General features: G+C 42.4%; 1 long non-coding RNA gene across 6 annotated transcripts; it reads left to right on the forward strand.

Moving 5' to 3' along the window:
- The first annotated feature begins 50 nt into the window (after positions 1–50).
- Positions 51–22468, forward strand: LOC128596856 (uncharacterized). Of its 6 annotated transcripts, none has more exons than XR_008383148.1 (7): positions 70–159; positions 5271–5360; positions 6093–6189; positions 13271–13349; positions 16087–16172; positions 20822–21021; positions 21138–22468. It is a non-coding gene; the product is annotated as an uncharacterized LOC128596856 (long non-coding RNA). The 6 variants fall into 6 exon arrangements; XR_008383149.1 differs by having other exon boundaries at positions 100–197; XR_008383152.1 differs by lacking the exon at positions 6093–6189.
- Positions 22469–23291: the final 823 nt, after the last annotated feature.

A 23291-nucleotide genomic window follows, 5' to 3' on the forward strand; every position in this document is an offset into this window, starting at 1 on the left:
TTGTGAGTGAAGGGGAGCCAGGGGACAGCCACATGACAATGAGGTTGCCAGTCGACACCTTTGTGATGTCAGCAGCCTCGGGAGACTGCCTGGCTGAGGGAAAGAGAGAGACTCCTCACCTCTCCTTCTGGGGAGTGTGGGGGTGTTTTGTGTATCTCGGTAAGCTGGCTGTCCCCAGGAGAGTCAGGATTTTGCAGGTGGGGGTCTGCAGTGTGTGTGTATGTGGGGGGAGGGGGACAGGCACAGCTTCATTCTGTGAATAGGGGTGCCAGTGTGTGCTGGGGTATCTGTACCAGCTCCCTGGTGGACCGGACCACAGGGGGAACCCGGAAAGTCTCCAGTTCAGTTTCTTTCTGTCCTGATGAGCAAAGTGACTTGCTTGAGGTCAGTTCTTTCCTTGGGTATTGAATTTGGATGGATGCCATCTTTTTGGTGTCTGTTGTGAAGAGAAGATGGGAAAGGGGGTGTGCCTTTGAAATGAGGCAAGGGGAATTCCCCTGATAAGATGGTACTCTTTAAACATTTTATTCCTCATTTGCATACCTCCCTCTGTGCATTTGGAATATCTGTGTATGGCAAAAAACTTTTTGAACAAGTGTAAGCTACTCCCCCTAAAACAAAACCCAATGTGTATTTAAAATATCTGAGATGATAATTTGAACTACTTTTTACTTGTATTCTTCTAGGACTTGTAGCACAATGAGTGCCTCTCTAGTGCTTCCAGTGCGAGTTTGTATTCATTAACTACCCGGCAGATGATGGGAGTTTGGGAGGGAGGGAGAGATGGAGAACCTGGAAGCTTGCGCGTTGGGATGTACCATGCACTCCACAGAGGAAGATGCTTTGAGCATAAATAAAGCATCTCAGGAGTTGGAATTTATATTTTTGGTAAAATAGGATTTCATTTTTAAAAACAGTCATCTATAACTTAGTCGTAAATATTAATCACATAACCCTTAGCATAGGGCCTGGCACCTGGAATGTACTAAATATTTATTAAATGAATGGAGCGTGAATGTCTCTGATGGTTTGCTTCCTTTTCTTGCTTCTCTGCCAAGAGGGAAATTAATAAATGCGAGTGGATTTGTGGCTAGTTAGCTAATGCTTGATTATGTTTACTTAGCATTCTTTGGGTGCTGGCTGTGGATTAATATGATGACTTAGGAGTGTTTACGAAATTGAAAGTGACCTCCAAACACTTAAAGTAACGACCCAAATGGTAGTTGTACTAAATGAAGCATGATTTAATTGATAGGGGAGTCACCCTTTCTTCATAATGAAAACAAAATTCTATTAAAAAATAAATTCTTTCTTAGGTCTTATATGATTGCCTGGGAGAGATATTTGCTACTTAAAATCTATAGAAAAGAATTAGCATCCAAAGGGATCTTTTGCTCTGGGAGCTGCAGTGAGGGTGTGTTTCATTGGTGGGGGTTGTTGGGACGTTTTCTTTGGAGGGGGGGCTGTTTGTTGCCAGCTTCCTTCCTATGAGAGGGGATCACGGACCCACCTGCCACAGCTCACGGACCAATTTTGCTAACTTTCCACCTTGTACATTGGTCTGTCTCTTTTTGACTCTTCTTTCCTCCAAATTGTCCCATTTAATTTCCAGCCTCCTTAGCTAGACTAACTTTCTCAAGATGGTAGCCTCAGGTGTGGGCTTACCCGTGTGGCCATATAATTCCAAGAGCTCTCTCTTAGAAAAAAGGCTTAGATAAACACTTCATTCTGATTGTTATTGTTTGACATCAGGCTACTATATCTCACTCTCTACATAACCATTTTAACAAAGTACCATGAACATCAACCATCAACCACATCAATGATGTTTGAGGTAGATGAGCATTTTTTTTGGCCTTGAAGTCTGAACAAATCACAGGCTAGTTTTAGCTTTGTTGGGTTAAACCAGACACCTAAAATGTGCTTCTCATTTTGAGTCTGAGTAAATATCTGTTAAATAGAGAATGGGTAGGCTAGACAAGGAGAAGGGAGAATGTAACATGGTCTTAATAAGCTGATCTCAGAATCTTAAATTTGTTTTTTTAAAGAATATCTTGTGGTTCTCTTATTTCGAAGATTGACTGCTTTAGGAAGTTCCAGATGAGGCTGTTTGCCCTTGGTTGAGAGGCTTAAACTTTCTGGGATTTATTTTTCTCACCTCCACAGAGTAGATAATTTCCAGCTCTCCTTAGGACTTTTAAATTCCTTCCTAATTGAAAGGTTTCAGGCACCACCAAGAAAACTAGTAGAGGAAGCATTTGGGGGCCAAGAGGAGAGAGCCTTCCTGTTCCTTCTAATCACACCATCTAACTCTACTTGCCAGGTGGCTGCAGAAATGGAATTTGCTCTTCCTGGTGAGCTGTTCATGCAGCTTCAGCAGCAGACAGGTTGTTCTTAGTGAGTGTGGCTGTTTTATGAGCCAACTTCCACCGTTTGGGGTGGTCGGTGTGCCCATCCTTCCAGGAGACAGGTGTGGCATCAAGTCAGCACACAGCAAGCCCCTACCTGCCATTCAAACACGCCAGCTGGATCTGGTCTTGGGCAGGCTCTTGCTTGTAGCTGGATCTGATGGAGGCATTGCCTTCCCAGCAGCAAGCCTGCCCAGGTGCCAGCATGCCTCAGAACAGCTCTCCGGCGATCCACAGGACAGGTGAGCACAGCCCTTGGTATCACAGGCAGGGTAACCTGGGGCAAAGTAGACACATCTGAGAATTGAAGCTCTGCTCCTGTGAGGCAGGGTGACTTTATGACCTCCCAGGGTTTTAATTTTCCTTCTGTAAAATAAGATGAGGTGGTCTGCATGGGCTTTCCCTGTTTTAAAATTCTGTCAAGATTCAGTTGTGAGCTGGGTGTGGTGGTACATGCTTATAGCTCCTCCTCCTTGGGAGGCTGAGGCAAGAAGACAGACTAGAGCCTAGGAGTTTGGGGCTGCAGTGAGCTATGATGGTGCCACTGCACTCCAGTCTGGGTGACGAAGAAGAAGAGAGAGAAATGAAAAGAGTGGGTCCGTCTTGAAGGGAAAGGACAGACACTTGCAGCTTTAGGGGCCAAGCAACAGGAGAGTGCAGCAATTACAAGGTGGTCCACAAATGTCAGTGTACATAGTCCACTCAGCTGCCTGCTCAGGAGAAAAAAAAATGGAAAGAAATGAACGTGGCATTTTATTTAGTTAGAACTGCTACTATACTTAACTTGAGACTTCATGGGGTCAGCAGCCTACAGGCACACGAGTCAGTACTTTGTTCTGCTTCCCGGGTATGGAGTGTGGTGGATGTCCATCAAGAGAATGTCATGGTTTCCAGGACTTAGGTGTAGGAGCCCTCATGGGATTCCATTCATTCCAGACTTTCAACACTGCCTGGGCCTGTTGAGCAAAGTTATCTCTCAGTGAGTGAGGGTCTTGGAGGCAAGTGGAAGCAGAGGAGGAAAAAGAAAAGTTCAGGGCCAAGTGTATATCTGTCTGTCTGCCTATGTATGAGCCTGGGGTCTGTTTTCAGTACCAGCTGGTATAAAATATTTTCATCTTTTTCCTTCAGGCTGCCCAAGTCCCCACTCAGGAGATTGGACCCTTATGGAGTAAAAACCAGAAGAAATCACTTCAATTTGTCTCGTTCCCCAGGGATGTCTTTGTTTTCAGGCTTCATCCACATTATCTGATTCTACAGTATTCATTATCCGGAGAAATTCAAAGGGAAGCTTAGAAATTGCATACCACTTTTTAGGGGAGAAATTGGATCACGTTTTCAGCTTATAACAAATCTATGTACTATTGCCCATAGCTAGGCTTATGTGTAGTAGTCATTATGTTTGAAACTTGATTTGTGACTTTGCCAGTAATGGCAGCTAAGTTCATTGATTTGGGAGAAGAACATGGACCCTGTTCATAGGCGGCTTGTAGATTGTATCACGAGGCAGACAACCATGGTGCAGGATGAGCTTTTAGATGAGAAAGGCCTTCACTGAGTGACTTGGGCAAGCCCCGTAGCTTCTGTGGACGTTAGCTTCCTCTTTGGTAAAATAAAGATGATGAATACTGCTTTTCTAGTGTCGTTGCAAAGATCGCCTGTGATTTAAAGTAGCATGATCACCGCCGTTTACTGTTTACCCTGTGCCACGCATGAGACTCCCCCCAGCAACTCCTCGAGTCATGGGTTGTCACTCCCCATCTTATGAATGAAGAAACAAAAACCCTAAGAGGGTGATTTTTAACTAGTATGCTGCAAACATTTTTAAAGATCATTAATTATATCATTTTTAAAAAATTCAAAGCACCGTATGTGCTTTTTTCACTTTTTTTTTATCACCATAATTTAAGTGTGCCATGGAAATTTTTTTTTTTTTTTTTTATCGTTGGGGATTCATTGAGGGTACAAGAAACCAGGTTACACTGATTGCATTTGTTTGGTAAAGTCCCTCTTATAATTGTGTCTTGCCCCCAAAAGGTGTGTCACATACCGAGATCCCACCCACCTCCCTCCTTCTCGCTCTCTGCTCTCCCCTTCCCCCACCCCCACTGTGTACTAGGGTCATTAATTGTCCTCATATCAAAATTGAGTACATAGGATTCATGCTTCTCCATTCTTGTGATGCTTTACTAAGAATAATGTCTTCCACTTCCATCCAGGTTAATACGAAGGATGTAAAGTCTCCATTTTTTTTAATGGCTGAATAGTATTCCATGGTATACATATACCACAGCTTGTTAATCCATTCCTGGGTCGGTGGGCATTTACGCTGTTTTCACATTTTGAAGATTGTAAATTGAGCTGTGATAAATAGTCTAGTGCAAGTGTCCTACGGTAAAATGATTTTTTTCCTTCTGGGAAGATGCCCAGTAATGGGATTGCAGGATCAAATGGGTTGTGCTGTGGAAATTTAACTATAGGTTCAAGTGTGCTGTGAGATAAAAAAAGGTTGAAAAACATTGTTCTAAGAGGTGCTACTTGCCCAGTGTCACAGAGCTGGTGAGTGACAAAGGCTAGGCTGTTTTAAGAAGTTTTAGTCATGAGCACAAGCCCTCACTTAAGAACTGTGCCCCCAAATCGTATGAAAGCACCTCACAGTTCTTATAGTTTTTATCAGCTCCATGGAATCCTTTGTCCCTTCCTTTACACTAAAGCTGACTTCAGACCGGATCAACCACTGTTGTCATGTGATCTATTTATGCTTTGCAGTTCCTGGTCTTTCAAAAGGCTCACAATGGGTTTCAAGTTTTAAGTTCTTATAGCAACCTTTAAGATTGTTCAGTATAATTTTTTTTTCTTTTGCAGGTGAAGAAACTCATAGGAAAAGCAACTTGCCTAAGCTCAGTCAGAAAATGAGTAGCAGAGCCAGCTACATGTGATCCAATGAATTCCCAGGTGCCTACTCCTATAGCAGGGAATGCCTTTCAAGATAGTCTGGACCATGCTGTGTCCACTGGGCAAACTAGCGCATGAATAGCAAAGCCCCCAATGGTGCACCCTCCTGCTCTGGTGGAAATCTCTCCAGAACCAGGAGTGAATCCACTGGATGATCCCATCCCCTGTCTGACTCTTCAGAGCAATATTTGAAACTAAAATTCTAATGCAGTGAAAGCCTTCAGATGGTCCTGTTGGTGGGATCTGCTCCTCAAATTGGCTTGTGAGTTCATAGCTCAGAGGAACAAGTGAAGGAGATGGAGTCCTGTCTCTCCTCAGCATTCTCCTGGAAAGATTTTTTAAAAAAATGTTATGTGGAAGGAGCCAACTTTGAATATAAGCACTGCCAAGAGAGACCAAGTGTCTCTCCACTTGATGCTGTGCAGAGGGATCAGCGAGGCATGAGGTTTGCAAGTTGAGAAGGGTAGTATTAACCCTGCTCGAGGCTGGAGAGATTGTCCCTAAGTCTCAAAGTTTTCTGAATGTTTTTGAAAGGCTGTTCCCTTTCTGCATGGGTAGCTAGTGGAGAGAGAAAGTGAATGACAGGGCCATCTCATAACAGCATTCTCGAAGGGACAAAAGGACAAATGGAGTGAGACGGAGCAGGTTCACAGGATGAAGGCTGACTCTGCGGTGGGCCTTGGAAAGAGCGTCAATGGTTCCCACCTAGAGCTCACAAATCCACTCCCGCAGGGAAGCCATTGCCAGCACTTCATTCCCTGGACAGACTGAAAACGTTGCTTGTAAGGCCTGACCGTAGTTCCAGTGATACCAAACTGGAGGGAAGCAGGTAGGTGAGGGGCTGGCCCACACTGGGATCTGTGCTTTGGCTTTGTTGGCAGGCTGATCTCCATCCAAACTCTCCCTGAGGGGGGTGGGTGTGTGGGGCAGACACACACCTGCCCGATGTCCTTAGATGAGTCTAAATATCAGAGGCAGGCTTGCTAATCTGATCACTGCTACCTGTCCTTATAGAGGGTGAAAGGATGGAAAATGCCTGCTCCTCAGGTCTTGCTGCATCACTTGGCCACTTGCCTTCAACTCTGTTTTCTCATCTTAGAGCCAACACCCTTCATTGCAGAGATGGGCCACAATGGTTTCTCCCTGAGATCGGTTCTGTGCTATTGCCCTAGTAACAGAATCATTAAACCAAGCCCCAGCCTTGGGAGTATTTGTGCCTGGTGAGGTAACGTCTGTCACCTCTAGCCTTTCTTTTCGTTCCCACTCCCTCCCTTCAGCCCCCCGCACCTAGACGAATGCACTCGTCTCTCCTGGCCTCTCTGCCTCCTGCCCTCCTTCCCTGATGGCACTTGTGGCTTGGCAACACCCTTTCTCAGGTCTTCTCTTCTGCCAGCTTCCCTGTCCTCCTGGCATTCAAACGCCCCATGATTGCCCCAAACCATCCTCCAGCCTGCCTGGTCTAGTAAGTGGCCTGTTGATTGGGAGTCAATGTAGTGGAATGTTTAACAGTTGCATAGCAATGGGCGGCTGGCGGCATGTTCCTGATCCCATCCTCATTGGTGTGTGACTTTCAGCATATAGGTTTTAGACTCAGTAAGAAAGCTTCTTAACCTCTCTAAGTCTGCCTCCCTCAAAGACAAAATGGAGAGAATTTTAGTATCCTCCTAAGGGTGCTTTTTTTCCTCCTGCCCCATTAAAGGTCATCTTCTAAAGTGCTTGGCTTAGCATTTTTGAACATGGAAATGCACCAAAAATATTATCTGAGATGATGATGATGGCAGAGGAAGGTGGAAGTTGATGGGATGAGAAATGGAACTGAGAATGGCTCCTGGTTTGGGGGAGTGGGTGGAAGTCCTACAGCTAGAGGATCCAGGCATAGAAGAAACAGGTTTCAAGAACAGATGATGATTTAGTTTGGGGCCTTATTGAGTTTGACATGTCATGGCTCACTTTTATTGATTCTTGCTGAGTGCCAGAAGCTGCACTAAGCACCGTCACCTGTTTTCTCTTGTGTAATTCTCACAGCTGCCCCTGTGGTAAGGTTTATTAACCCACCACAAGCGTAAGTAACTTGCCCGCAGACATTAAGGAGCAGAGCTGGGATCTGAACCCAGGACTTTGCATCTATCTCCTGAGGCGGTATGCGTTACCATGACACACACTGCCTTCTGTCTGTTTTTAGTACTAAGATGGTCTTTAGGGGAACATAATATCTCCATGGCTTCTTGCCTGGGTTGTGTTCTGTCCTCTCATTTGGGGTCCCAAGCTCGTGCTCAGAGTCAAGACTTGGTTCCCACCTTTCTCCTTGGTTCTTATGTCTCACTCTAAATCCTCCTGGATGAGCTCTTTGGTCTTAAATTAGCATCTTTGAGGCTCAGTTTTCTCCTCTGAACAATTTGTACAGTTACAGAATTGTAGTAAGTGTCGAGAGAGAGAGTTCATTGAGGAGAAGGGCTGTTTTTGATTCCTCTTAGCACTTGAGGTGCCTGGGCCAGCCTGGGCACATAAAGGAGTCGTCTGGTCCCTGAAGGAAGAGATGACCAGCTGAATGTGTGTGTTGGTGGGTGTCACGTAGGTTTGCCTCTTTTGTTTGACTCTAGTGGATCTTTTTCCTTTTTCAATTGCTCTGCTGTTTTGGGTGATTACTGCAATTTATAGTGTTTTGGGGGACTATGTTTTGAAAAACGTTTGGAGTCCTGCACAGCGCAATGGTCAAGCTGGGTTATAAACATTGGTGCTCGGTGGTAGGCACATGCCATATAAGTGTGGGGGGTGAGGACATGGTGGATGGAGGAGGGACAGGATGGAAGGGCAGACTGGATCATATTTCCTCCATGGGCTTTCTTTGTAATGGAGAAAGATGCTCTTAGAACCGAAGGGACATGAATTTACCTGTAGTTAATGGAACCCAAGGTATGGTAAGTTGTTTTTTTACAGGAGCTTTCTGTTCTTTTAATAACAAAAGCTTCAACATGGAAACTTTCTAAATATTTTTTCCCCTATCATTTTAGGTACTTAAACTTTCAATAACCTGCATGTGGATTTCAGTGCTATTTAATTAAGCTCTAAGCCTATAAAAATGCACATTTAATTCTCAGAGTAAACCCTTGCCTTGTTCCCTTCGAAGATAAACAGGTAAGATATCTTCTTGAGCTCAGAGTTCTGAGATAATTATGATTAGTTGCTATAGAGAGAAAGTGAGAGAGACACACATTAAAATGTATCATACTTTCTGTGTTTAGGAAATTCATTTAATGAAATATTCAGAGCCATCAAATCTACCCAGACCCAGATACCTATTAATCTGTTAGCTACTGAGGCTCCAGAGGGATTTTTATTTGTCAGAAAAGCTTTCTGATTGCTCTGCTCCTGCACTCAGAAACTTTAATGGTCCCATGCGTTGATGATATTGATGTGCGATATTCTAGGCCTTTTAGGATCTGGCCCCATCCTTCCTTCCCTAGTTCATTTGTTACCAGTGAACCACACAGGGGCTTGTTGGCTCTTGTGAGCCTCTTGATGCCTTAAGCATCTCTATGTTGTTTACCCTTTGGAGTTCTCTTTCTTGCATTCTGTTGGCCTTGCTAGTTCTGCTCACTTTTCAGGACCCAGTTTAAATTCTGTATCTAGTTCAAATGCCAGGCCTCCTTGGATTCCTCTAGAGAGCCTTACCCTAGGCTTTCCTAGATGTTGTACTTTCACATCAATTCTCATCACAACGTACCATGATTATAAATTTCTCCCATTAGATTGTGAGCTCCTTGGGGGCCAGGGACCTCATGTTACCTGTGTATTCATATAATGCCTAGCTCGTGGTAGGTCCTGAAACACTGTTGTTCAAGGAAATTAAGTTAATGACATCATATTGTCAGTTGCCAGTAGTATGCATTATGATGTCATAAAGACTTTTTAGGAGAATGAATTACCTGACCCAGATCTCCACAATTTCTTATTGAAAGAGGATTTTCTTCATGTGCCTGGCAGCAGTAACATGAAATATACCGTTTATTGCTACCCCTTTGCAAGTAGAAAGTTCAAAATTAGAGTATACGAAAGAATCACTTCCTTCATGAGGCCCATGGAATCCTATAGAATAATGCTCAAAATACTCAGGATCTGGCTTCTCAGTAGTGTGGCAACTTTCTGAACATCTCTTCAGTTTTATCATCTGTAAAATGGCGATAATCTTAATTTCCTACTAAGGTTGTTTTGAGCATTAAACAATATATTCAGACCAACTGGTTAAAAGAGAGTTCAGAAAGTGGTATGATGGCTCATACCTGTGATCCCCGCACTCTGGGAGGCTGAGGTGAGAGGATGGCTTGAGGTCAGGAGTTTGAGAGCAGCCTGGGAAACATAGCAAGAACTTGTATCTACAAAAAAGTTGGGCGGGCATGGTGGCAGGCGTCTGTAGTCCCAGGCACTCAAGAGACTGAGGCAGGAAGATCGCTTGTGCCCAGGAGTTTGAGGTTGCAGTGAGATATGATGATACCTGAGCAACAGAGCGAGACCCTATCTTAGAGTATAAATAAATAAATAGCACCTGGCATATAGAAAAGTGTTTACTAAAAATAGCAGTCATTTTTATTTACTCTTATAATGATTATGAGTTATTAATATGTAATAGTAATACAAAATAATGTAACAAAGTACATTCTCTCAAAGAAATAGCACTTGCAATAGTAATTACTAGTTTGCTGATGAGTTGGAATATGGCTTGCTATTAATAACTTGAGTACTGTCAGAGCCAGTCCCAGAAGAATTCCAAAGGAGCTGCCTGGCTAAGGTCATCCCTCAGAAAAGCTGCTCAGCTATCTGCGGTTCTAAGCATAGCAAAACCAGCTTGTGGGATTGCTGGACCAAATGTTCAAGACTGTGTGTGTGTTCAAGTCTGTCCATGTGGATGAGGCTGGGACACCAGTGTGTGGATACAGACCTTCAGCACCACCACACACAGTACACGCACTGCAGGCAATCTCTGCACACGGCCCTGGCTTACACGAGCCCATTGTCCCCTGCACTGGATAAAAAACTCCTGACAATGAACTTTCTTGGGGGCATTACGGGAGGACAACTCCTAAAACTGCCTCTCAATTCTCTTCCTGTTAGAAGTGTCATTTCCAAATGTCGTCACCCCTTCCGACTAGGAAAGGGGAGTGTGTGTATGTAATCTTTGATAAATAAATCCCTTAAAAATAGATTCTCATATCCTTGGTGTATTCTTAAACATTCCTCAATATGATCACACATTACCACAGAGAAGAGTTGCTTTATTGGATCATTCAGTCTTTGCTTTTACAATTTCCAATCCCCCTCCATTTTTTTTTAAAGGTAAAATGTTCTTGTCATCAACTTGTAGCACACCTGCTTCTGCTTCTGGGGCACTGGTGGGAAATCGTGTGTGTATTGAGGTCTGCAAAGGAGGTCAGAGGAGATTACTGGGGTGTCCCTAAAGGCCCAGCAGTGCCCTTTGGAAGCCCCAGAAATGCTCTTGATGGGAACTCTCTCTCCTGCTCCTTCCTCTTTCTTCAGCTCCCATTGGAAACCAAGTGTGGATCTGAGAGAAGGCTACTTGGGTTGGACTTAGGATGGGGACAGGAAATCTAGTTGGAAAGAACCCGGAACTGGGAATGTGGGGGCCTGAATTTTAGTCCTGGTGCTTTCATAAACTCACTGTGCAACCTTTGACAAATATTTCACTCTCGAGGCTTCTGTTTCGACATCTGTGAAAGAAGACAGCTTTGTCTTTGGATCTCAGGTTCTGTGGAGCCAGGCCAGGAATAAGCAGTGGGCTGAAAAACAGACCCTTCACCTCCTGCTTAAAGGCAAATGCCTTTCAAGTGTCCTTTAAAAATGATATCCAAGTTCATGAGACTTGTGCAAACTGGAATTGGCTGCCTGGGGGTCTGGAACAGCCAGGATGCACTGGGAACCTTGGAAGCTGGGAACCGCAGAGCTCCCAGCTTGCTTGGGAGGGGAGTGAGGAAGAGCCCCAGCCCTGGAGCCTGTGAAGACACTACAGTTTTATGACCTCAGGAGGAGGAAAAAAGAAATCTGACTCTTGCCTTTGGTGGGGAAGAACCTCCCTCTTGCAAAAGAGAAAAGAAAAACAAAACCTGTAGGATGTGGGGGTCTCTATTCAGTGAAGTCAAAGCAAACTGGGAAAGCTTAAGAACCTGATGGGCAATTGAGGACACGGAGGGGATTGATTGATCAGGCAAATGCGGGCAGTCCTCTGGGCCAGTGACAACAACGCATGTGGCCAGACAGAAGGAGATTTTTAAAATTGGAAGTATAATTCATGCCCATGGAAATAATTCAAAATAATTTCAGTAATAAGAAATTATCACTGAAAAATATATTTCTCTTTTATTCTCACTTCCCTTAGACTCCATTCCTAGATGCAACCACCCTTCACAATTTGTGTATCCTTCCAGAAATATCCTAGGTATTGTCTGCACTCTGCTTTTTTATGCAGTGATGTATATGTAGATTGTTGTATAACAGCACATATATTCATTCATCAGATACCTCACCATAGCCTCAAGAACTCTATCCCCTGCGTCAGCTGCACTGGCCTCCTTGCTGTTCCTCCAGCGTGCGAAGCACATCCCCATTCCAGGCCTTTGTCCACCTTGTTCTCTCCACCTGGAAGTCTTGTCCAGCCTGCTTGGCCCTTGTCATGTGTCACTCCTCCGTGTCGTCTGACCGGGTGGCACTCCCTGCTCATCTCCTCTGAAAGGGCTCCCATCACTTCTATCCTCCAACTAATTATCCAACTATTTTTATTTTCCCTAATGGCACTTATTGCCACTTGTCATTGCATTAAATAATTGTCATTTACTTGCTTACTTTCTGGTATTGCTGCTAAAAATGAAGGAGGGCCAAGAGCTTGTCTTGCTTTTCAGTGCCTAGAACAGTCAGTGCCTGGCCCTTAATAGGCACTCAAGGTTTAACAAATGCAATATGCAGAGAGCCTGAGATGCTTAGTTTAGAGGGCGTGGCTTAGGTTAGTGTTGGAGATAGAAGTAAGTTTGGGTATCAGTAGATGATATTTTAAACCCTGGGATTGAACATAGAGAATACAGAGAGAAGGAGGCCAGGGACTTATTCCTAGGTCCCTTAAACACTTAGAGGTTGGGCAGAGGAAGAAGGGCCAAAACGAGACCGAGCTGGGATAGCCAGGAGGGAGGAGGGAAGTGAAGGATGGGATGTCTGAGGAAGCCCAGCATAGAAACATCTCCCTCTTTTTTATGTCTGTGGTGGTATTCTCTGGCTCTGGTATGCCATGGCTTATCTAATTAGTCCTCTATCCAGTGGTGTTCGGATTGTCACCTGTCTTTGGCTGGTAGATGGTGCTGTGGTAAATATGGCTGTCTGCATCAGTGGTTCTGAGTGTGGCAATCACAGGAAACTGTTTAAGGAACTCTGTTTCTCATACAAGCAGAATGAGAACATGCATTATTTAGACGTGGTAAGCCAGTAACACCAGCTTGGTGAGCAAACTCTTTATGCATTTATACATGAATATTGAGAGAGTCAGAGGTGAAGGGCAGGAAAGCCCTTTTGAAATGACTAGTCCCAGCTATTGCTTCCACGGGCAAGAAAACAAATTGTCCAGAGTCATCTGACACCTTGAACGCAGCCAGTGCTATTTAATACAACACACGTCTCTTGACTCTCTGCCCACTCTTGGCAGAACTCCACGTTGAATACAAAGACATTTCTGATTATCAGCTTCCCCAGATTTGCTAAACTACAAGATATGGATATATTTTGATGGAAAGCAGTGAAGTGTAGAGGAGTGGGCAAAGATTTGAGGCCAAACAGACTTTGAGTCTCTAGCTCTAAGTAGATGTACAGCAATGTACTTGATTCTGAACCATGTTTTTTTTTTTTTTTTCTTTTAGAGAGTGGTGATAGACACTACCATGGATCACAGATGATGTAGTGCTATAAATCCTACCTCCACCCTACATGTAGCCGGCAGTAAGTGTGAACCCCTCTTCTCTGCCCATCCTGGCTCCTTCTCTTCCTTCCAACGATGAGAGAGAAATTAGAAACTTTCTTATAAACTTTGAAGGAAGCCAGGAATTCAGAAAACCAACCAAAGACAGTATTCTCTCTCTCTCTCTGTGTGATTTAAAGCTTTGTCTTGTTCTGGAAATAACATTCTAACACAAATGTCTCTAAGCAAGTTCTGGATATATTAGAATCATCACTCTTTTTTAGAATATTTTCTTTTTTTTTTGTAGAGACAGAGTCTCACTTTATGGCCCTCGGTAGAGTGCCGTGGCCTCACTCAGCTCACAGCAACCTCCAACTCCTGGGCTTAAGCGATTCTCTTGCCTCAGCCTCCCAAGCAGCTGGGACTACAAGCGCCCGCCACAACGCCCGGCTATTTTTTGGTTGCAGTTTGGCCAGGGCCAGGCTTGAACCCGCCACCCTCGGTATATGGGGCTGGCGCCTTACCGACTGAGTCACAGGCGCCGCCCTAGAATCATCACTCTTGAAAGATGTGTGAGGATGGGAGTCAGAGACACCAAGGGAACCAGAAATCCCTACAAAGTCCTAATTTTAAAATAAAAAAAACCCTATTCGTCTGAGTATAACACAATTCTGATTATTACTTTTCTGATTATGCTTTTTGTGAAAACATAGAAAATATAGAAACATGTACAGAAAATAAATACAATGCACCTTGTCTTTTTCCTATGTCGATAGAGTGTGGGCCGCTCAGATCCCCCCTTCCTTGACTCCTGCCATTAGCTCCTTCTTCAGCATTTGGAGCAAGTTCCCACTGTGCTTGTGGCAGCCCCAGCAGGTGCCTGAGCAAGGTCATGCTCTGAGAGCTTGGCTATTTCCCCCAGCAGAGGACTCTGTTAAGGGCCATCTTCCCTGCCTTGCCGCCTGTTGGGCTGGCAAAGATTTTCTTTTTTAGTTTGAGGCCCCTTCCATGCCATCCTGCCGTTTTGTTTCTCCTTTCCTTTTACACAAATTATTCTCGATTTTTTCCATTCCTACTCCCTTCTTATTGTCTATGTCTTGGACAACCCACCTGTTCATACATATAGTTACATAATCAAGATCATATTATATAGTGTGTATGTGTAAATATATACATTTGCCCTCCCATTATAATTCTTCATATATATTATTTTTAAAAATTGCCTAATATTTTATATTATGTACAATATATTATCTTATTTAGATATAATAGATTGTTGAACTGTGCAAATGAATTGCTGTTTAAATATTTTTGATGAGCATTCACATATATAAATCTTTAAGAATATCTCTGATTTTTTTTCCATGGGATAGATTACTTGGAATTACTACGTGGAATTACTTGATCAACATGTCCGAATATTTTTTAGGCTTTTAGTAGGTAGTTATTAGCTACTCAAGAGGGGTTACATAAGTCTACACTTTCATTATTATAAGGTTAGGGGCCACTTCACCATCACTTGCCTTGTACACACATTACTATCGGAATTAAATTGACAGGTGAAAGCAGTATTTCATTGTTTTATGTCTTTGATTCTTACTAATGTTAAACCTTAAAAAACATGTTTATTAGCTAATGACATTTACTTTTCTGTGAGTTGTCTATCCATTTTTTTATGTGTATGTCTGTAAATTTCTTTTATAGAGATTTGAAAAACAAATCTATAGTTGAGAAGGCATTCTTTTCTCTGGCGATTTGTCTCACATTGTCGGCTTACTATTTGGTCTTGTGACACTTTTATGTAGATTGATCTATTACATTTTGTTCTTTGGGGGTTTCTTCCATTCCATTGCTTTTATGTGTAAAAAGTCTTTCTTCATCTAGAGATCAGAAAAATCTTTAGCTACATTTTCTCCTTTGTTAATAGTTTTATTTTTTGTTTAACCATTTATTCCATCTGAGATTTATTTTGTTTTACGGTGTCACGTGCAGGATCTACATGGAATTATTCCCGAAGTTTTCCTGGCACCATATATTACTTACAAAGGCCACTTACTTAAGCTCTTTTAACTTCCATTTCATATTGAGAGAGGATAATGTAGATGCTACTTCACAGGGTTACACTGAAAAAAAAAAATGAGGTCATGGATCTGAAAGTGTTCATTAATGCTACAGAAATGTTGATTCTTAACAGTTGTTACCATCAGTATGGCCTGAGTGAGAAGGTAACGTGTGAACAAATGCTTGTGTGATGTAGTCTTGTCTCAGTTCACTGAAGGAAACAAGCCCCAAACAAGGCTAGTCCCCTGGATCCTAAAAGACTCAAGATTTCTTGAACCAGCAGAAAGCCCTGACACCATCACAAATAAGTTAAAATATAGGCTATTTCTAGTAAGTGGCATACATGTTTAGGAGAGAGGAGCAGAGTGGAATGCCAAGCCTTTGTTGGGGTTGGTTGGGGCTGGCGACCAGGGAAAGGGGCAAAAGCCTTTCACGAGGAGACAGGGTCTGATGAAGGGAGGGACTGAGTCATTCTCCAAAGTCGTAAGGGAGCACAGAGAGGGTGGGATTTCAGGAATTATTTAAATGATAGAAGACATATGCCTTGGCATGGTGAGAGGGAGGGTTTTTCCAGCATCCTGTGCTGTTTTAGAGCCTGCCTGGGGGGCGGGACCAAGTCATGCTCAGAAGGGTGAGTTGGACCTCACTATCTTGGGGCCACCATGGTTTTGACTCTTCTTTTACATGAGAAGAGAAATGTCTTGTTTCTCACTGCAGGGAAATGCAAAAGAAGTTTTCTGGAGAGAGAGCCAACTTTTAACCACTGAGGAGCAAAGAGCTGAAGGGCTAACATTACACAGAAGGTATTCAAAATTTAACTACTTTACCTGCAGCACCAATTATGTACTGACCTGTCTGTCTTCTCTTTTTGAAAGCTACCAGCATGATTAAAGTGTGTTTACTAAAGAAACGCTACAGAAGGTCTTAAACTTGATGGAACTCCTAAATGAATTCTGCCTCTAAGAAATGGTAGGAGAGTAGAGAATTGTGTGGGAAGAAAAATAAGAGGAAAATATGTTCTGTGAAGAATTCAATCTCCTCCATTTTGGAGTGACTTAGGGAGTTTGGTACAGAGATTAGAAATAGTGGGAGTATCCTTAATACTGGTTGGTAGAAATAGATAAGGCACAGGCTAGAAAAGCAGCCTGTGGTTAGCCAGGACTTAACAGGGTGCTCTGGAAGAGTAATTAGCAGTGGCTGAGTTGTGGGAACATGCACATTCCCTGCTTAAGTGCACACTTCCGGTTCAGGACAAAGATTTGATGGGGCCTCTTAGAAGTAGGTGACTTGGGTGGCTCTTTATATTGGGGGAGAAAAGTAAAATTTGGCCTGTCTCTGGAACCTAATTTCTCATTATTCCTCATCACAAGGCCTTCATCCTAGCCAGACAAGTCTATTTATTATTCTCCAGATCTGAGTAGATTGCATAGTTCCTGCCATGTGCCTTAAGAGTCATGCCTGCTCCTCTCCCTTCTGTTGAGATGCTGCCCTCATACAAGAGCCAATGCACCCTGCTTTGGCAAAGATGCCCTAAAAACACTTCCAGCTTTCCTCCTTTTCCAGTAATTTCTGCCTACCTGAATTCTTCCTCGAATTGTTTAAGTCTATGTGACTTATTTGGCACTCATCTCCTGTGATGTAAAGGTGGTGTTTCATATACATATATTTACATTTCTAACAAGAGAATGTATTTCCTACAGTCTGAGACCTAGTTTTATATTTCCTTATTACCATTCCCTCCCCGTGCTTAGTACAAATCTGGCCTGATACCAGGTGCCAGAAGATTGTTTCACAGATTATTTGACCATTTCAGAAGATTCCATAAAGCTCAACTTCAGGTAAATCATGGCATCACATTTGGTTTATGATGCTCACAAATGTAGGAACAAAGACAATGCTCTATTTAAGTTTAGCATCTTGGCAGCTGTGAGGGTAGATAATACCTGGGGAGGAATAGTGAATCTGCTGGCAAAGCTGGGTACATGGATGCAGAGTCAACTGAGACGTGGCTTGACCTCTTTGCACAAGCTAAGTCTGGGAGATAATGGGACACTAATGACAGTAAGACTGTATGGCAGATATTATGATAGAGGTGTGTAGAAGAGGCTGTGGGAGGTCCAGAGGAAGAGCATCAAAACGAGGCTGGGCTCAGTAGTCAGGGAAGACTTCCTGGAACAGGTAGTGCTTGACCTGACTTTTGGCTTAGAAGAAAGGGAGGAAAAGGTTTTGTTGACCCATCAGAGTCTGAGTCAGGAAAGAGTGCTGGGGGAAATTTAGAAGGGGAACTTTTCTAAGATAAAGTTATTCTACAAAGAAGAAGCGTTGTGAAATCAGGGAGATTTAATTACAACTGCCTCACGAGCAGGATTTGAAAAGGAGTGGGAGGCTCATGGAAACCTTAATTGCTGAGAAAAGTTAAGAGGAGAAATATGACAGAAGTAATGGGTCTGTATGTATGTCATGTCTGATTTGTCATTTTTCTAGACAGGCACTCTGCCTCCTGCCTTCTTCTAGTTAGAGGGGGGAAAAAAAAGATCCTTCAGCTGCTAAGGTGAAGATACCATTTGGGATGCAGCAATGGAACCTGGAAATACTCCTGATTATTTTCTTCCTTTTAGGGAAGAAAAGGTCCGTCTCGGGTTACCTCATTGTTAAGAATAATAATAAGCATTTGTTCAGTAATAACAATGTGTGAGGTGCCTAAATGAGCCCTGAATAAGGCTAAATAATTTCTTCCTTCCCTTAGAAAATAAAAATACAGCTTGCCTGCTTTCTCATCCAATTTATTCTTGTGGCTTTTCATTTTGGTGGAAATCCAGAAGGATGCTTATTTTATGAGCTTTTGTAGACTAGCCCTTCTTATGTTCAGAGAGGATATCCTTGTGTTCATTAAGCTGGGTCTTTAAGATTAATGTAATATGCAGGAAAATGTGATAAATGATGCAGCCTTAGCAGCTTTTAGCTTATCAAAGTGGCCACATATCGAAGGCATCTGGAAATATTACAAACTGCAGCATGATCAGAGTATAACTGACAGGTGCCAACACAGAGAAGTGGCCGGTTGAGAAAGATGGAACTGGACCAACCTCCCAGGATGTCTGCACAGGGTTTAGCAGAGAGAAGGCAGGATTTAAGGATGGTATCTTTTATAACTGTGAGAGCATAGAGGTGCTAGAAGAGGCAAGTCTGTTGGTTCAGACAAAAGGGAATCAATGTTGCTGAACAGAGAGATTTCGGGTGTAGGTAGAATGAGAAGACTACAGCATCTCCAGAGTCCTGTCCAAACTTTGATCCCATACTGTCTGACACAGGATTCAATGAGGTTTTTCATAAGTTTTAATATTTCATAGACCCAAGGAATCCATCCCTATCTATCTATATATCACCCCTCCATCTCTGACTTTAATAGTAAACATTTGTATATTACTTTAAAGTTTGTGGAGCCTAATATCCTAGGCTATTGGTTATGTGTTGTCGAAATAATGCAGTGTTAACAAACACCCATGAAATCTCGGTGGTATATGACAATATGTGCCTATTGCTTACATGTCCAGAGGTTTGCAGGTGGCTCTGCTGATCTTGGCGAGGCTTGTTCATGTATCTGGGAGCTGGTGGCTGTCAGTTGATCTGGGATGACCTTAGCTGAGACGATTTGGAGACTCAGCTTTGATCCATGCATCTCTTATTTTCCATGAGGCTAACCCAGACATGCTCTCATGGTGTTGGAAAAGGTGATCTAAAAGGCACAAAAGAGCCGTCAAAATCCACAAGGCCTGATACAATGGTCAAAGCAGGTCACATGACTGAATTAAGGTCAAGGTGTAGGGACATATATTCTACTCGTTTTGCTGGAGGATTTTCAGTCATCTGGAAAAGGATATAGACCCAGGGAAGATAAAATAATTGGTACAATTGTAGCAATCTACCACACAGGTATTGTTGCATTCAATCATCATAATCCTTTAAGATTGATATTTTTAGTCTCCCTTTTACATATTACAAACATGGATACCCAAGTGGTAAAACCTTTTTCTAAGGCTGACCAGCTGGTTAGTAGCATTTCAGAAAGAAGAACACTGGTCCTCCTTTACAAATGCAAGGAACTTTCCATGGTACAAGTCCACGCTTGATTAAGAACATAAATCCTAGGAATTTTGTCAGGAACTACCTGGAGGTAAACTGATAAAAATAAAGAATGTGGCTCTCAATGTTGTGTGAGTTAGAGAATATATAAATGTTTCGTTATCTTTTCTTAATCTATTTATAAAATTCCTAGCTATAAAATAAAATAAAATATAAAATAAAATATTTTCCTATAAAATAAGATTTTTCCTATGAAATATTTCCTATAAAATAAAATATCTTCACATAATATATGATTTCAAGAGATTCACTAGTAATCTAAAAGTTACTTTTTTTTGGAGACTATACTATTATAGTACTTTGAGTTTGTGGGAGTCTAATCTCCCACAGTATTGATTATCTGTTGTCAAAATAATACAGGGTAACAACCATGAAATTTCAGCGGCATATGACAAGAAGTTTCAAGAGACTTTACCCACTCTATCACCCTGGCTAAAGTGTGGTGGCAATCTCAAATTCTTGGGCTTCAGCAGTCCTCCTGCCTCAGCCTCCTAAGTAGCTGGAACTATAGGCGCCTGCCACGATGCCTGGCTAATTTTTCTATTTTTAGTAGAGAGAAGGTCTCATTCTTGCTCAGGCTGGTCTTGAATTCCCGAGCTCAAGCAATCCACCTGCCTCGACCTCTTGGAGTGCTAGGATTGCAGGCGTGAGCCGCCATGACCTGTCCAGTCAATTTACTTTTAACTAGGTACTCATTTAGTGTGTTTATCAGGGTAGGCTAGTTGCTGTGACTAAGTACCCCTAAAGCTTAGCTATGTAGAACAATAAAAGTTTATTTCTTATTCATATTGGCCAGAACTCAGGCACATAACCACATTTAACAGCAAGGGAGTCTGGAAAATATAGTTTATCTGTGTGAAGGATATTGATAAACATTTAGCAGGCCCTACAGGCATGGACCATAGCATAGGTAAGTTTGGCAGGAACAGTAGGAGGTATATATGAGGGATGAAAGATAGGGTAAGGAAGATGGAAGAGAAATGCCCATAATTTCAGAAACTGTGTAGACTCTTGGCTTCTAAGAAATTATGGACAATCTACTCTCTACTTAGAGACAGAATGGTTATTATGAATTTAAAAACCTAAATCTTATCATGTCACTCTTCTGCTTAAAAACTTTCATTATTAAAAAAAAACTTTCACTATTTTTTAGGAATAAAAAAACATTTAATGTGGGTTACATAGTCTTCCAAAATGTATTCTCAATCTATTAATCTTATCTACCATACTCTCCCATGTATTCTTTTTACTTATCCCAAAATGATCTTTTTAACTTGTGCAAATTGTGAGGCTCTCTCCTCGTCTCTAGGCTTCTCCTGAAGACCTTATGTGACAGGTGTTCCACCCTAAGCCTGGAGGAAAAGCATGCTACATTGGGAGAGAGACCAAGAAGAATCTGAACAGAGGCCTTGCTGGGTTTCTCTCCGTCTGTTACCGTGAGATTGTGCCATTTTTGTCTAAGCACATTTTTACACAGCTGTCCATTCTTCATTGGATCTAAGCTTACAAGTGAGTAGTTTCCCTGGGTCTTTGGGTCTTCATATCTGAAGTCTCCCATGTTAGATAAAACTTTGGTTTAAAATAATTGTTATGCTCATCTCTTTTTAACCTGTCTTTTGTTATAGGAGTATTGGCGGTGACCCTTGTGATGCGTGATTGAAGAGATGTTACATCTTTTTTACCCCTACATCAGCAAACATTTACGGGCACTTATTATGTACCAGTGTAAGGGATGAAAAAAATTGCTTCCCTCTGGGTGGTGCCTGTGGCTCAGTGAGTAGGGCGCGGGCCGCATATGCCGAGGGTGGCGGGTTCAAACCCAGCCCCGGCCAAACTGCAACAAAAAAATAGCTGGGTGTTGTGGTGGACGCCTGTAGTCCCAGCTGCTCAGGAGGCTGAGGCAAGAGAATCGCGTAAGCCCAAGAGTTAAGAGGTTGCTGTGAGCTTTGTGACGTCATGGCATTCTACCCGAGAGCGGTACAGTGAGACTCTGTCTCTACAAAAAAAAAAAAAAAAATTGCTTCCCTCTCTCCCTTCTAGGTAGTTTGGCTGGTCTGCAAATTAAATTGATGTAAAACAGATTAAGAGGAAAAAAACTATTTTAGTAATGTATGCGTGCATAGGAGTCCTACAAAAATATGGCATTCAAAGACAAGGACAGATGATCGAGGCTTATATCATCTTGAGCTACAGAAAGGAATAAAGTTTGGGGGTCCTGGGGGGTGGGGGTGGGACGAGATGTTATGGGAGGGTGGTGGGGAATGTATGGCAAGTAAATGTTGTCTTATAAAGCAGATGAAAGTTTCTCAGGTGATAAAAGTTGTCTAGGAGTAGCTCTTTTCCTAGTGCAGACATCTTTACTAGTAAAAATTTTCTTTGTAAATGTAAATTTCCTTTACAAAAGGGCAACTCTTCAGAGCTACTCCTGTGTCTGCAGTTTCTTAAATTAAGCAGCTCAAGATAATCAATATACCAAAAAGGAATATTTGGGGGGTAGTGCATTTTGGTCTCCTGCAGTTATATTTTGGGGTGGTGTGTCTTGACCCCCAACGTAAGGCACTTTTTACAAAGATTTTATTTAAACCTCTTAATAAACCCATGCCATAGGCACCATTATACTCTCTTTACAGACCCAATGCAACTGGGTCTCAAAGAGGTTAACTAATGTGTTCAAGGTTATATGGTGGGGTCAGGATTTTGAATTTGGGAGGTCGGATTCTAAAACCCCACACCTTTTAAAAATCAAAATATATTTCACATACCGTAAACTTCATCTTTTAAAGTGTATAATTCCATGGTTTTTAGTATATTCACAGAGTTGTGCACCTATCACTGTTATCTAATTGCATATTAGTCCCTATTCCTCCCTCTGCCCCTGGCGATCACTAATTTACTGTTGGTCTCTACGATTTGTTTACTCAGGACATTTCATGTAAACACTGTCATATAACATTTAGCCTTTGATGTCTGTCTTTTTTCACTTAGTAAAGCCTGAGATCTTAAATTAGTGCCCCGGCCTGCAGGGAATTCAATGGGGACCTGGGAAACAAAGGGGTCAGTCGAATGAGGGGACAAGAGACATGAAAGAATGAGAGCAAGTCAAGAGTCTGATCAAGCTCCGTCGAGTTTATTTTTCAGCTGGACTTATAAGCACACAAACGAGGAAGTAACTAAGGGCTATTCCTAACAGGGCGGGGAGGGGGCTAGTTTCTGGAAAATTACTAGGAGAAGGACCCTAAGGCAGGGGGTGCATTTTTGAGGAGATATGCAAGGGGAAAGTACCGTTGCTGTTTACGGTTGAATTCCTGAGAATAGTTTGCTCGTAAAATCAAGATAGCAAGGGGCATTCTTGTGAGATGTTTTGGCTCCTGGCAAATTAGTATGCTCAAAAATCAGAAATAAGAATTCTACCTGCTTAGACAAAAGGACTAACACCTTTCCGCTTTCTCATGTCCAAGGAGACAGGGTAACCACAAAGAAACAAATAGAGGCATTCTGTTCAATTTAATCAAAACTTACTGAGTGCCTCCTACGAACAAAGCCTAGGGCTAGAGTCTTTACTGGTATTGCATATTTAAAAAAATAGATAAAATGTGATAAAAATAGATTTCTGAGTTTCACTTCCTGGAGATGTTGATTCTGGGGTCTAAACTGGCTCTAGAGTCCTGTGTTTCTAACAAGCATCTTCAGGTAATGAGAGTTGTAACTGATCAGGGACAAGGCGGCAAGCGCAGCTGGAGGGTAGTGAATCTCAGCTTTTAATGTGAGTATGAATCACC

Source organism: Nycticebus coucang, chromosome 10, assembly GCF_027406575.1.
Source record: "Nycticebus coucang isolate mNycCou1 chromosome 10, mNycCou1.pri, whole genome shotgun sequence".
Taxonomy (NCBI): Eukaryota; Metazoa; Chordata; class Mammalia; order Primates; family Lorisidae; genus Nycticebus; species Nycticebus coucang.